The sequence below is a fragment of the Pleurodeles waltl genome, chromosome 4_2 (genome assembly GCF_031143425.1).
Source record: "Pleurodeles waltl isolate 20211129_DDA chromosome 4_2, aPleWal1.hap1.20221129, whole genome shotgun sequence".
Lineage (NCBI taxonomy): Eukaryota > Metazoa > Chordata > Amphibia > Caudata > Salamandridae > Pleurodeles > Pleurodeles waltl.
The window spans coordinates 99,694,247-99,710,638 of NC_090443.1; the positions used below are offsets into that span (position 1 = coordinate 99,694,247).

Consider the following 16,392-nt stretch of genomic DNA (forward strand, 5'->3'; position numbering starts at 1 on the left):
GGTGCCTTAAAGTGTCTGATAGTGACATATTGACACAATACCAACATTTTTGTTGCTCCACTCGGTTTCATACTCTCTCTTATGTAGCCTCCTCCCACTCTCCATCGTCTTCACTCTTTCAATGCATTCTCCAATTGTTTTCCACCACTCCTGTAACCACTGTCCCAACTCTCCCCTCCCTTCTTCTTGTTAACCCTTTCTGTTAGACGTATTTTTACTTTCACTACACAAGACCCCTCCAGACTCATTCCCCATTTTTGCTACCAGCCCCCCCTTCTTCTCACTGTCCCAGACAGTCTTCCCTTGCACTCCCTGCAAATACAGGGAGTGCAGAATTATTAGGCAAGTTGTATTTTTGAGGATTAATTTTATTATTGAACAACAACCATGTTCTCAATGAACCCAAAAAACTCATTAATATCAAAGCTGAATATTTTTGGAAGTAGTTTTTAGTTTGTTTTTAGTTTTAGCTATGTTAGGGGGATATCTGTGTGTGCAGGTGACTATTACTGTGCATAATTATTAGGCAACTTAACAAAAAAAAAATATATACCCATTTCAATTATTTATTATTACCAGTGAAACCAATATAACATCTCAACATTCACAAATATACATTTCTGACATTCAAAAACAAAACAAAAACAAATCAGTGACCAATATAGCCACCTTTCTTTGCAAGGACACTCAAAAGCCTGCCATCCATGGATTCTGTCAGTGTTTTGATCTGTTCACCATCAACAATGCGTGCAGCAGCAACCACAGCCTCCCAGACACTGTTCAGAGAGGTGTACTGTTTTCCCTCCTTGTAAATCTCACATTTGATGATGGACCACAGGTTCTCAATGGGGTTCAGATCAGGTGAACAAGGAGGCCATGTCATTAGATTTCCTTCTTTTATACCCTTTCTTGCCAGCCACGCTGTGGAGTACTTGGACGCGTGTGATGGAGCATTGCCCTGCATGAAAATCATGTTTTTCTTGAAGGATGCAGACTTCTTCCTGTACCACTGCTTGAAGAAGGTGTCTTCCAGGAACTGGCAGTAGGACTGGGAGTTGAGCTTGACTCCATCCTCAACCCGAAAAGGCCCCACAAGCTCATCTTTGATGATACCAGCCCAAACCAGTACTCCACCTCCACCTTGCTGGCGTCTGAGTCGGACTGGAGCTCTCTGCCCTTTACCAATCCAGCCACGGGCCCATCCATCTGGCCCATCAAGACTCACTCTCATTTCATCAGTCCATAAAACCTTAGAAAAATCAGTCTTGAGATATTTCTTGACCCAGTCTTGACGTTTCAGCTTGTGTGTCTTGTTCAGTGGTGGTCGTCTTTCAGCCTTTCTTACCTTGGCCATGTCTCTGAGTATTGCACACCTTGTGCTTTTGGGCACTCCAGTGATGTTGCAGCTCTGAAATATGGCCAAACTGGTGGCAAGTGGCATCGTGGCAGCTGCACGCTTGACTTTTCTCAGTTCATGGGCAGTTATTTTGCGCCTTGGTTTTTCCATACGCTTCTTGCGACCCTGTTGACTATTTTGAATGAAACGCTTGATTGTTTGATGATCACGCTTCAGAAGCTTTGCAATTTTAAGAGTGCTGCATCCCTCTGCAAGATATCTCACTATTTTTGACTTTTCTGAGCCTGTCAAGTCCTTCTTTTGACCCATTTTGCCAAAGGAAAGGAAGTTGCCTAATAATTATGCACACCTGATATAGGGTGTTGATGTCATTAGACCACACCCCTTCTCATTACAGAGATGCACATCACCTAATATGCTTAATTGGTAGTAGGCTTTCGAGCCTATACAGCTTGGAGTAAGACAACATGCATAAAGAGGATGATGTGGTCAAAATACTCATTTGCCTAATAATTCTGCACTCCCTGTATACATGTTCTAAGTGGTCACCACACGAACAGTTAACAACGTCAACCAACAGGAAACACATTTCTTTTTCTTTTTTTATATTTTTCAATGATCACAATATAAAACGCATACGTACATGCGCCCAAAACGAAAGGGCAAAAATGCACAGAACCAAACATCAGGCACTGACTTGGGCCAGGCATTTCTCCTCCAGAAACGTCTCTGATAGTTTCGATAAAATAGTACTTTTAGGGTGCCCCCCTACTACATCTTTACCCCTTCCCTCATTTAACGTTTAGAGGACACAGTTAGAATCCACAGCAAAGTTAGCATAAACAAATTAAATATACTATATTTTTCTTTTTTATGAAAAGTTTGGTCGAGATTATATCAAGATTAGGGCACGCAGGCAAAGCTATTAGTAGCAGTAGCCCAAAGGGGGCCTTTTCTTTACTGTAAACTGCAGAGGTGTGAATGTTGCCCCAGACGTGCGAGTGTTGCCCCTGTAATACCTATATCAAATCTTTCCAGAATAGTAGTGAGACATATTATTTTGCCCATAACTTTACCAGTTGTTAACCAAAGCCCTCCACCTTACCGAAACACTACTGTATTTTTAGTGTAATTAGGCACGTGAAATTTAGTGACATTGCTTGGTGATTTCAAAGTTTAAAAATGTGTTTTTGATCTCCACAATATGAGCATTGTTAGATCTGGCTACATACATCTTCAGCTTTCTTTAGAACTTTTGTTACAAGTTCTTTACAATATATATTTGAGTGGGCCTTGGCTTCGCATAAGTCGAGTATTTCTCTCTCACCGCATGCTATTGGTTATTAGATGATTCTGCTCCCCTGTTGCATGCTTGCAATGCATTAAGGGCTATTTTACTTCTGAATATAACAACTAAGGTCTGGTTTACAGTTTGATGAGAAGGGTACTCTGATGCAACAACGACTGAGTACCCTCTCCTCCAAACTCATGGTACGCCTGGTTTAAAGGCAGTTAGACCTTAAGTATGTCGACGTCGGAGCCTACTACGGCTCTTTCGCCGACATACTCCTCCAAAGGATGGAGAACAGGCAGTCTGAGGTTAGCCATTCGACTGCCTCCCCAAATTTAAAATTGATGATCGGATAGCTTTTTTTTTGCCTCTTGCCACCCTGTAGCGAGATATAGTAAGAAAAACATGCATAACGAGTTCCAAACCATGGGGAAAAAGTTCTCGAAACATGGATTATTTCTACAGCAACTTTCATACAGTTATTTGTGAAAGCTGTACGAGTTGCACATGGAGTGCTTTCAATGTCACTAATACCATGCCAGGAATGAACGAGTACGAACGGTGGAAGGACTCCACAGAACACAAGAGGTGACAGGGCGGCCATTCTTAAAGCAAAGACAATCTCCAAGCAGCTTGGGTAGGTTTCAACTGAAAGAGCACATTCTGAGGGCAACATGCCAGGATGCTTTATGTTTCATTCTAAAACATTCTTTAGGTTTTCAACAGATGGCCATAAAGTAAAAATACAAAAATACAAAAAAAATAGGAAAAAGTTAACGGGATTGAAAGTGAACTTTAAAAAAAAATCAGCACGCATTTTAGTGGTAAACACTGAAACGGTGTACGAAAATTAACACAGAATTAATGGACCTTCCACATTATGAAGAGCTCCACATGAACTGGTCCCCTTTTGCTTCCCATAAAATGCCACGTGACTTCCACAGATCTTTTTGCTTATCTTTTCTAAGCTATTTTCATAGACTCCAGGAGATCTCAGTTTAACCTTCTTAAAAGAATACGAGGATACGTTGGTCCTAGTGGGACTGAAAGCGTGACCTTCGACGCACAGACACCACTCTGCAGCACACACTCAACCCTCTCTGCTGTCTTGGCACTGGATGGAGAGCAAAAAGTGCAATCCACTATTACACGAATAACGCAAGAGAGGGAACCACTGGTGCAGGGCTATGTTTGTTAAAGGATGACATGTCGCCTCCACCACCCGCCCCCCAATACTGCTGCACACAAAACAATACTGTCTTGAAAGGGTTAATGTGTCTTGGGTTGTGTTGGACACCCTTGGAGTAGCAGTACAAGAACGCTAAGTGGCAAGCATTTGTTCCCAATCACAGACAAATAAAGGATTTAGATTGGTTAGGGGTGGGTTGTATTGGAATAGAGAGGACTGAATTGGAGTGGGGTGGACTGGATTAGATTAGAGTGGGGTGGATTGGACTGGAGTGAGTTGGATTGTAATGGAGTGGGTTGGATTGAAATTGAGTGGGGTGAATTGGATTGGAGTGGGGTAGACAATCAGATTGGAGTGGTGAATTAGAATGGTTTGGGGTGGATTAAAGTTGCCTGGAGTTGGGTGGATTAAGGTGGACTGGATTGGAGTGATGTGGATTGGACTGGGGTGGTGTGGATTAAGGTGGACTGCACTAGACTGGAGTGGAGTCGGGTGAATTGGGCTGGAGTGAATGGATTAAGGAGGGTTGTAATCAGCTAGATTAGAGTGGGGTGGGCAGTTTTGAGTGGGGTAGATTGGGTTGGGGTGGATTGGAATTGTGGTGGACTGGAGCGGGATGATTTGTATTGGAATAGGGCAGAGTGGATTTGAGTGGGTAGACTGATTGGAGTGGATTGCATTGGGCAGGTAATGTGATGGATTGGAGTAGATTGGATTTGAGTGGTTTGGATTGGACTGGAATGTAGTGGTTTGGATTTGGATAGATTGAATTTGAGTGGGGTGTGTGGGATTGGAATGGGATGGGTTGGGTTGGAATGGGGTGGATTGGACTGGAGTGGGATGTATTGGATTGGTGAGGGGTGGAGTGGATTTGACTGAAGTGATGTGGTTTGGATTGGATTGTTGGGAGGTAGATTGGGGTGCAGTGTGGGAAGGGGTTGACTGGAACGGGGTAGATTGGAACGGGCTAGATTGGGAAGGGGATTGGAGTGGGATGAACTTGATTGGTGTGGTGTTGACTGGATTGGAGTGGGTTGGATTGGAATGGGGTGGGTTGCATTGGTATGGGGTGGATTGGGATGGAGTAAGAGGATTGGAGGGGGCGGACTAAATTAGATTGGGTGGATTGGAGTGCAGTGGGGTAGACCAGAGTGGGGTGGACTGGATTGCTGTGAGGTGGACTGAATTGGAGTGGGGTGGATTGTGGTGGAATGGAGCAGGGGATTGGGATGAGTAGGGTAGATTGGATCGGTGAGATGGATTGCACTGGAGTGGGGTCGAATGGATTGTGCTGGATTGGATTTGGCTGGATTGAAGTGGGGCAGTTCGGAGTGGGCTAGACTGGAGTATTGTAATTGGAATGAGGTAGATTGGAGTGGGGTGGATTGTTTTGGACTGGAGTGGGGTGGACTGGTGTGGGGAGGATTGGATTGGGTGGACTGGAATTTGGTGGATTTGTGTTAGGTGAGGTGGTTTAGTTTGGACTGGATTGGGGTGGTTGGGGATGGGGTTGATTGGATTGAGTGGGGCAGACTGGACTGGTGAGGTTCGGACAGAATGGAGTGGAGTGGAGTGGACTAGGGCGGATTTGACTGAGTGGACTGGACTGGATTAGTCTGATGTGGATTAGATTGGGGTGGGTTGGGAGTATGGTGGATTAGAGCGAATTCGAATGAGGTGAGTCATTTGGAGTGGGGGTGGATTGGAGTGGGTGGATTGTGGTGTGGGCTGTAGTGGATTGATTGGTCTGGGGACGACTGGATTGGTGTAGGATGGATTGGACTGGAGTTGACTGGAGTGAGGCAGATTGGATTGGAGTGAGGTGTGGTGGATTCGGGTATACTGTACGATTATGTGTTAAAGCATAATTTCTGAAAATAAGCCTAAGAAAGAAACAATGTCACTTTGCAATTTAAGTTGAAGTGGATTGGAGTAAGGTGGATTGGTGTGGAGTCAAATGGATTGGGCTGGGTTGGATTGGAGTAGGGTGGACTAGGGTGGGTGGATTGGTTTGATTGAGTGTGTGCACTGGTGTGAGGTGAGTTGGACTGGATTGAGTTGGGCGAATTGGGGTAGACAGGATTGTGTGGGTTGGACTGGACTCGGGTGGATTAGACTGAGTGGGTTGGATTGGATTGTGTGAGGTAGATTGGATTGGGACACATTGCATTGAGTGAGGTGGATTGGGTTGGATTAGACTGGAATGGAGTATGGTGGAAAGGACTGGAGTGGGGTGGATTGGATCTGTCTGGGGTGAACTGGATCAGTGTGGGGTGGATTGGATTGAGTAGGGTGGATTGGATTGAGTGGGGCATAATGGATTGGGAGGAGTGGGGTGGGTTGGAGTGTGATCGATTGGAGTGGATTGGATTGGGATAGGTGGCTTGGATTAGAGTGGCATGGAGTGGGGTGGATTGTAAGGTTGAGTGGATTGGTGTGGGGTTGATTGGAGTGTGAAGGACTGGACTGGATTAGAGTGGGGTGGATTGGGGTGTACTGCACGATTGTGTTTAAGCATGATTTCGGAAGTTACACATAAGAAAAAAACGATGAAACTTTACAATATTTAAGACAAGATAATCGCTATCTAGTGAGAGCACCCCTTAAAGGCAAAAACAAAACATGAATGTAAAGTGAGAAAGGAAGACTAGGCAAAATAAAAGAAAGTTACTATATAAAATAAAACTTTACATATGTGTTTGTCCTGCTTTGTACGTTCTTGCCAATCACACGCCTTTTGGTAAAATGAACAAAATAGTACCTCAATTACATCGGGATTTAACCAATTAAGTTTAATAAATCAGTACTTGGTCCCTGCGCCACAGAAAGCAAACAAATTATAGGCCTGCAGTGACAAATTACGAGGTTGCAAAAACGAGTGCCAGGCAAGCCAACAAATGGTAAGCAACGGGCGGGCTTGAAGTCCTTTTTGTTAAGTGTCTCGCAAGCGAGAGGCATGAGCTAGCAGGCTCAGCCCTAAACATAGGCAAAATGGCTAAAACTATGGAAACCACGAAGAGGACACTTTGTATAAGACCTCTAAAATGGGTAGAAAAATCTTACAATTCACAACCTTAAAAGCAAATTCCTCCCATTGAGAATTTGCACACACTCTGAAACTGGCTGTGAACTGATTCTGGGGTTGAATCGCATAGTACAGAAGAGCTGCGCCGTGTTTTGATTTTCACGGGGGTTTATCATTCCCTAATTACTTTTGTCAATGAACCATGTTACAAATAAATTAAGAAAGATAAACTTTGGATGGAAAAGAAAGACAAATCACAGAACCTGGGAAGTAAACCGACTCTAATAAACATGTTTTACGGAAAAAACAATGTTGTGTTAGATAAAATCATATCAAGTCATGGGGGAATTTGGGTTAACATTTTTGTAAATGTTCTGAAAAGTAAATTCAGAATATTCTAAGTAATTGGAGAATATATTGCAGGATTATCACACTATTGTTATAAACATGATCAAGGAATACTATCCATAAAAAAAAATCATTAAGACAAACCTTCATGCATATCTGGGTTTTATTTCTTTTCAACACCCTGTGAACCTCTAGCTTCTTGCCTGGTTCATCATATTTTTCCAAGACACGGAAACTTGTACAATGAGTCATCTCTCCCACCCTACATTTTGTTTTTTCGGTTTGTATAGTTGTGTACCTCTATCGAGTCGTAATCCAGCAGGAGAAACGTCCTTTGGCATTTCTCCTGCTTAATTACGAGTTTCTTAGGGGAAACAAATCTCAAATATAAAATCACACAATCTAAAAGCGCGATATTAAAACCCAACATGATATATATTAATTATGAAGCCGTGTATACACATACCTTCCTCCCTACAACATCCCATCACGGTACAAGGTTGAAATCATTCTGTGTATAAGCGTGCAATATAAAATTTCCTGACAAATTCGTGTATGGCGGGAATCTGAATTCCAAGCAGAACTAGCTCCCTTCAGAAGTATGCGTTTCAACACAAATGTTATTCATCATGGACGTGGAATCTTCAAAATCTACCTGATATAATTTAAAAACACACGTTTATATGGCATTATACCAAATAGGTTTGCTAGGTCAAACCGTGGCACACCCACCTTAATACCAAGCTCCACTTGTATCAACACCACCTAGGGGGGATTTTTGAGGTTACATTGAAATGGTTGATTACACTGGGATAAATGCAGATCTTAGTTCACTACCTTAAAGTGGTTTACTTGTTCCATGGCCTATTCCTTAATAACGCAACAGAATAATCAGTCTTTCTAATACAGATATAAGCGTACACAACTTTAGCTGCTAAATTCGCACGTAACATTTTTACTGTAAACTTGCAATGCAGGCTGAAATTCAGGTGGCAACCAAATAAAATACCCAGTCTCTTTTATCTACTTTCGCTTCACATACAATGGGACCCTCCATGTGAAGAGTCTAGCCCTAAGTCTCTTCTGTTATGCCACCCCACATCATCTTTAGGAAGATCACCCTTATTTGCCATGATCCTTCATGTGATGGCATACATTCCTTTAACCGCTTAGGCGCGAGTGTCGGCCACTGGCCGACGCCCACACTACCTCCCTGGTGCGGGTCACGACCAGTGGCCAACACCAGAGAGGGGTTAAAAAATCTGCGGGTGCGTTTCACCCGAGGTTTTTTTTTTTTTTAATGTAAAGATACCCCAGGAGACACGGAAGATCTTCCGTGTCTCCCCCCACCCGCCCCTTTGTGACGTCAGCACGCCACGAGGCACGCTGATTTTACTATCTGTTATCTGCATCGGAGCCGGAAGCGGCCTTGCGGACGCTTCCTGCTCCAATGGGGAGAACAGCCCCAAACGGCCTTCCCGACATTCGGGAAGGCCTCGTTTGAACGGGGAGAGGCCTTCCTGAACCAGTTTCCTGCCCCTTGGTTGCAGCGCAGCTCTGACCGAGGGCCAGGAAACCCCACTAGACACCAGGGATTTTACTTGGGGGGGTCGGCCCCACCAGCAAATGGCCGTCCCCGCCACTCCAGGGGCATATTTTTTATTTTAAAAGGTCGGTTCATCCCTGGGGGCGCGAATGCACCCGATCGCGCCCCTCAGGGATTTAAAAATATTTTTTTTAAATACCAATTTAAAAAACAAAAAATAAATTGACAGTGGATCACCTGGAGCAGGGCCACCCCTGGGGGCAATCATTTTTTGTAATAGTTGTATGGTTTCCCTGGGGGCCATAGACTTACAGCTATTCAAATATATATATATATATATATATATATATATATATATATATATATATATATATATATATATATATTCGCCACCAGTTGTCTTGACGTTGCAGCTTGCGTCTTCAAAGCAATGCACATACTTCAACTAACCTGTTTCAATAAAAAAGTCAAGTAAGTCTTGTGATTATGTTTCTGCTACAAAAGGATCAGACTTTTGTCTAGTGGCAGTTTTGATGCCATAAAGTAGCGCAGAAGGTTTAAATGCCTACTGCAAAGATCAAATCGTTTTTTTATGTAAATAGCTGAGTACATTAGTAAAGTCAGCCATTGCCTGCGCTATAATACAAATGAAATGTAGGTGCGGGGGGCTATGGGAAGATGAAGGGCACTTTTGCTGGGTGGTAGTGCAGGAATCTAAGTAGGAGATCATGGGAGTGGGAGCACCAATAATGATTGTTGGACTGGGCACTAGAGGCGCTAAAACTGTGATGATTGGTATGTGACAAGGTGAAGTAATAGTGTGTCTTTTTTTGAGTGTCTTGAAAGAACAGAGGGTAAGGTGACCTCTACTGTTGCACGTATCACACACACACACACACACACACCCACCCACCAGCAATTTTGAAACTGTCTACGTAGGCTAGTGTTTAGAGCCACAGTTTAGCCAGTAGCAGAGATAGCATCTCGTTGGATGACTGCTGCTTAAGCCCTCACTTGGGTTAGAGAGGACAGCTCTGACGTAGGATCAGAGACTGAGACAGCACCTGAGGGATAGGACAATGGCGCAGACTCTGGGAGTGATATTTCAGTCGGAAGAGTCCTATTCAATAACTCCTCTTCCAGTAATTATGAGGGAACTGATAAGGATAGTCCTGCTGTCCCTTCGCAAGCACAGTCTGTACAGAGGGACAATAGCGGGATAGACCAACTCAGAGAGCAGGTGCATGCGGCGGCAAGCACAAAGACAGTGCTCTCTGGGGAGCTCCCCAATTTAGTTCAGCCCCAAATTCCACCGCCAAAATCTTATTGTGGAGACATCAAAATTATCTGTCACAAAACAAACTGGTTTTGTAAGGCAGGCACCTGCGTTTTTAGTCCTGGGCTTGGCGGACATATAGGGAAACCTACTAAACCCAGACATTTCTGGAAACTAGACATCCGGGGGAGTCCACAGAGGTGTGACTCATATGGATGCCCCAAGGCTTTCTTACCCAGAATACCCTGCAATGCTGAAATGTTGAATAAAAACTCTATGTTTTCTTGCATTTCTGTCACACAAACTACAGGAATATACTGGGATCCACAAAATTCCTACCACCCACTGTTTCCCCACCTGTCCTGATAAAAACACTACCCCACTTGAGTGCCTGTACCTAGTGCCTGCGTCAGGAATGGATCACCACAGGGTCTACAGTTGCCCTCATGTAGGGACCAACATTGACCGTTGTGTGATCTATTCCTGTCGCGGGCACTAGGCCTACCCACACAAGTGAGGTACCATTCTTATCGGGAGACTTGGGGGAGTGCTGGGTGGAAGGAAATTTGTGGCTCCTCTCAGATTCCAGAACTTTCTATCACCAAAATGTGAGGGAAAGGTGTTTTTTGGGCCAAATGTTGGGGTTTGCAAAGGATTCTGGGTAACAGAACCTGGTGAGAGCCCCACATGTCATCCCATTTTGGATGCCCCTAGGTGTCATGTTTTCAAAAATGCACATGTTTGGCAGGTTTCCTTAGGTGCTGGCTGAGCTAGAGGCCAAAATCCACAGCTAGGCACGTTGCAAAAAACAGCTCTGTTTTCTTTGGGAAAATGTGATGTGTCCATGTTTTGTTTTGGGGCACCGAAATATAAGGAAAATTTGTTTTTTTTGGCCAAATTGTGAGGTTTACAAAGATTCTGGGTAACACAGAACCTAGTGAAAGCCCCACAAGTCACCCCATCTTGGATTCCCATAGGTGTCTACTTTTAAAAAATGCACAGGTTTGGTAGGTTTCCTTAGGTGCTGGATAAGCTTGAGGCCAAAATCCACAGCTTGGCACTTTCCAAAAAACACGTCTGTTTTCAATGTAAAAATGTGATGTGTCCATGTTGCGTTTCCTGTCGCGGGCATTAGTCCTACCCATGCAAGTGAGGTACCATTTTTATTGGGAGACTTGGGGGAACACAGAATAGCAGAACAAGTATTATTGCCCCTTGTCTTTCTCTACAATTTTTCCTTCCAAGTGTGTAAAAAAGACGTCTATTTGAGAAATGCCCTATAATTCACATGCTAGTATGGGCACCCCAGAATTTAGAGATGTGCAAATAACCACTGCTTCTCAACACCTTATTATGTGCCCATTTTGGAAATACAAAGGTTTCCTTGATATCTACTTTTCACTCTTTATATTTCAGCAAATGAATTGCTGTATACCCAGTATATAATGAAAACCCATTGCAAGGTGCAGCTCATTTATTGGCTCTGGGTACCTAGGGATCTTGATGAACCTACAAGCCCTTTATATCCCCACAACCACAAGAGTCCAGCAGACATATTGCTTTAAAAATTCTGACATTGCAGGAAAAAGTAACAGAGTAAGCACGGAGAAAAATGGCTGTTTTTTGCTACTTAATTTCAATTTTTTTTTATTTCAGCAGTTATTTTCTGTAGGAAAACTTTGTAGGATCTACACAAATGACCCCTTGCTGACTTCAAAATGTTGTCTACTTTTCAATAATGTTTAGCTTTCCGGGATCCAGAATTGGTTTCACACCTATTCCTGTCACTAACTGGAAGGAGGCTGAAAGCACAGAAAAAAATAGTAAAAATGGGGTATGGCCCAGTAAAATGCCAAAATTGTGTTGAAAAATGTGGTTTTCTGATTCAAGTCTTCCTGTTCCAGGAAGCTGGGAAGATGGTGATTTTAGCACCGCAAACCCTTTGTTGATGCCTTTTTCAAGGAAAAAAACACAAGCCTTCTTCAGCAGCCCTTTTCCGATTTTTTTTATTAAATGAATTTTTCGCTGTATTTTGGCTACTTTCTTCGTCTCCTCCAGGGGAACCCACAAACTCTGGGTACCTTTAGAATCCCTAGGATGTTGGAAAAAAAGGACGCAAATTTGGCGTGGATCGATTACGTGGACAAAAAATGATGAAGGCTTAAGTGTGAAATACCCCAAATAGCCAAAAAAGGGCTCAGAACTGGGGGATGGGGGGAGGCCCAGCAGCTAAGGGGTTAAAGTTTTCAATTCTTGAATACTGCATTATTTTATTGTCCTGTTCTATACCGCTCTTATCCTTTGATGGTGCAGCAGGGCTGGCTTTAAATGAGAGATTGTATTGTAGAAGATGAGTAGAAACTGCTTTAGTGTAGGCACAAAATGTGCCCACATTGCACTGTAAATCATTAGCTAACTGCAGTCTATAAAGGGCTCCACTGTCTCCCATCTCCCTTTGCTGGTTATTGCTTCTGCCCTCAGGATGAATACTCCTTCAGCGGTGTCCCCACGGATGCTCCAATCCTCATGCTGCTCAGAGGCCACCGATCAGGCCGGCATAGTCACTCCTTCTTGGGAGAGACAATGTGCAAATAACCCCTGCTTTATAGTTAATACCACTTTCAGGCATACACTTATGTTTTGATGCGCTGCACTCCATTTAACCAAATGATATCTTAACAGGGTGGGGGCAATGTTGATATGCAGCATGCATACACTGAGTGCAAGAAAACTCACCTCTGAGCGTTTGGAGAACACACTCAATGCTCAACTTGAAGGGGTCTTTCCATGGTCCAAGTTTCAAGCCCCCCTCAATATATTCTAGGAGAAGGTAAGTACCCCTTTGCACTGGACTGATATTTCTGAAATATTATCTTTGATCTCCAAGCCTTTAGGTTTTGCACTGACACTAGTATTTTCTAAAGGCCCGGTAAAAAAACGGAAACATGCAAATGACATTAATCATTGTATGGAGCCTTTTTCTTTTTCAAGCACCAGATTTCAAAACACGAGCTGCTGTAATTTCTGAAAAGTATTTAATGCTATATGTTTGGGCATCATAGCTTCTGTCTGTGCAATAAAACTGTTTGTCCTTCATGTAGTGCTTCTTCTGTCTCTAGAGTTTCTATCCTAGATACTGGAGAAAGAAAGTAAAATCAAGGAGTTCTTCTGCAGTACCTTAAACTAAGGTAACCACAAAAAGACTCACTTCCTGCTATGTAAAAAAAATGACATAAAGGGCATGGAGCTATGTAGGAGTTTGGCAAGGAAAAGGAAAACATTGTCTGCCATAACCCCTGAGGCTCAAAACAGCAATGGGGGACAGAGCCTGTTGCAGGGAGGGCACAAAACAATGGACAGTGGGGGGTGTGGCAGGAAAGGCAAGCACCATGAGGTACATGGGGGCTAACACTACCATGGATGGAGGGAGCAGGGAGGGGGAGAGCAAGCAAAACCACAGTAGGTGGGAGGGGGACAGGGCTAGCACCAATTGAGGGCAGGAGGGGGCAGACAGCGCCAGGGCCACTGGGAGAAGGGTGGGTGGATGGGTGGGAATGGGGCAGGGGGAGAGGAGTACTTCCAGAAGGGCGCGGCCAGCGGAAGGACGCTTGCCGTGGAGAGGAAGCTGAACCTGGTCCATACTCTATGGAACAAGAAACATAAAAATGGTAAACAAAAAAACATGTTTTACAACTATTAAAAATTACCGTGAAGGCAAAAACTGCGAAACGTAGATAGCCAAAATGACTTAAAATGTAAACACGAACCAAAAATGTCTGCATACAAAAATGAAGTAGATTAAGTCACATGGAACAATTCGAAATATCTGAAGTGCCAGGGATCGTCACCGCCGCATCACTTCGAGGCACGAAGTGCTTGTGATATAGAATCAAGCAACTAGGGTGCGTGCTCCTTTTTCCCGTTTCCCCCAATATCCCCACCCTACGTCCAGGTGTGTTACGGAGACTGCCCCCGGGCCTGGCTCCGTCGCTGATAAATTGCCTCCCCGGCCTGCAGTCCAGAGCCTGCCCCAATCAGGCGTCCCCTCAGAAGCGCAGGCCATTAGCAGGTTCCCGCGTCTCTGCTGAAAGCCGTAATTCAGACAACCCGGGCGCGGACGCAGTTAGCTCTTCCTTCTTTGTTTTCTGATTCTCCGGCGATGGCGCGCTCCTGGAAAATCGATGAGCGCCGTGAGATCCGCGGGGATATATTTGTTATCGCAGCAGCGAAAGATGTCATACAGGACATTCCTGCTAAGGGATTTTATCAGAAAGATTTATCACCGCTGGAGTTCTAGGGCGAAAAATCCATCCGCTTATTTGGGGATGGCCCGTTCGGAGCTGGCCTAGGGAAATAAACGGGTCCCGACCCGCTGCTGGGGCAGTACATTGAAGCCCGGCCTCCTCTAATTACCAGTGTATTGGGCTCTCGTTTTTGGTGAGGTCTGATATATAGTCAATCACTTGCAGCAGAAGATACCATTGGACCTGACCCGGGCGACCTCCCAGGGACTGCTCAGCTGGGCCTCCCCTCCTTTCGGCATAAGCAAACTTTTCCAGTCATATAATCACTCCATTTTAAGCCTTGAAAGGTCGGGCCCAAAAGTGGCGCCTTTCCTCTATAATGGTGGGTGGGGACCATTCACTGCAAGTGTAGCAATGTAGGCCTGACCAGTGGAATCGTCCTCAGAGGGCTGGGAAATGATTGGTTGGGAGCACTATCCATCATTAAGCCAAACCAGCAAAGTTGTTAGACCTCTCAGGCAGATGTTTGATAAATTCCGTCACACTACCATGGTGGGTTTTGTATAATCGGGTAAGCCTGGTACAGTTTGCTGACATTTTTCTAACGAGGGTCCACAATGCTTCCATTTTCTTACGATAATGGCATTACTCCTAGTCCTACTCCCTCGCCTTCCTTTTAACCAATGAGGCCTCCCGCCTCCCCTCTAGACCCTCCCTTCCCCTTTCAAAACCCCCCCCCACCCTTATCCCCTCCTGTACAAAAACCAAGCCCAAGCTGCAACTCGGACAGTCCGTACCGGGAGGGTGGGAGGGAACGGAAAAGGAAGGCGAGGGAGTAGGACTAGGAGTAATGCCATTATCGTAAGAAAATGGAAGCATTACCTCCCGTCCCTCCCTCGCCTTCCTTTTAACCAATGAGACATAGCAAGAAAACACACAGGAGACGGACATCGAGTTGCAAGACCTTTATTTAATATCCTGCACCAAGAACATCCCAAACATTATCTCATAGAGGATAAGACCCGGTGACCTAATACCGACTCCAAACTACCCAAGTCCGACAGCCTATAATGACGCACAAACGTCGAAGGAGAAGCCCAAGTGGCGGCCCTGCAAATTTCCACCACGGAAGTCCCCTGAAGCTCCGCCACCGTAGCCGCCATGCCTCTGGTAGATCTCCCCTGAATCCCTTGAGGAGGAACCACCTCTTTCAAGGAATAGGCCAACAGAATTAAAGATCGAACCCACCGACTCAAGGAAGCCGTGGAAGGTTTCTCACCTTTGCGAGCCGGACCAAAATTAACAAACAGTGAATCCCCTTTACGAAAAGGAGCCACCACCCGCAGATACTCCAACAAAACCCTGCGCACATCCAACGAATGCAAACGAACCTCCTCCCTTGAGGAGGGATTCGGACAAAATGAAGGAAGGATGACCTCCTGCCGGGAATGGAACGAAGAATTGACTTTAGGAATAAAGGAAGGTACCGGAACCAGAACCACCCGATCGTGAAAAATCTTACAAAAAGGAAAGGAACAAGCCAATGCCCCCAATTCCCCCAACCGACGAGCCGAAGTAATGGCTACCAAAAAGAATGTCTTCAAAGATAGATTGCGCAAATCACAGTCCCAAAGGTTCAAAAGGGGGCTCCGTCAACACATCCAAAACCAAGGACAGATCCCATGAAGGAAAAGAACGTACCGGGCGAGGAAATAAATTAACAAGCCCTTGAAAAAATCTCGGCATCAAGCGCCCTTCATCCTGAAGATTACGCCATGGTCCTCTGAATGCCTGAATAGCCGCCCACTGCACCCGAAGAGATGCCACTGACAACCCTAAATGAGCACCGTCCTGCAGGAACTGCATCACCTCAAAGATAGAAGCGCAGGTAGGATCTAACTCACGACTTAAGCACCATGACGAAAACACCTTCCACTGTCTACCATAAGAAAGCAAAGTGGAACGTCTCCTCGAAGCCAGCAATGTAGAACTCAAAGCTACCGGCACCCCCAGACCTGTCAATCCCCGTCGTTCAACTTCCAGGCCGTCAAGTGTAACCTTCTCAATGACCCCAATGGGAGGCAGGGAAACTCCAGGGGAGACGGACAAAGAGGCA

The 16,392-nt window shown here is 44.8% G+C and overlaps 1 protein-coding gene across 1 annotated transcript in view; it reads right to left on the reverse strand.

Annotated features, from left to right (window-relative positions):
* The window catches only part of LOC138292312 (fidgetin-like), a 221,211-nt gene that overhangs the window by 178,440 nt on the left and 26,379 nt on the right, over positions 1 to 16,392 (reverse strand). The window lies entirely within an intron of this gene.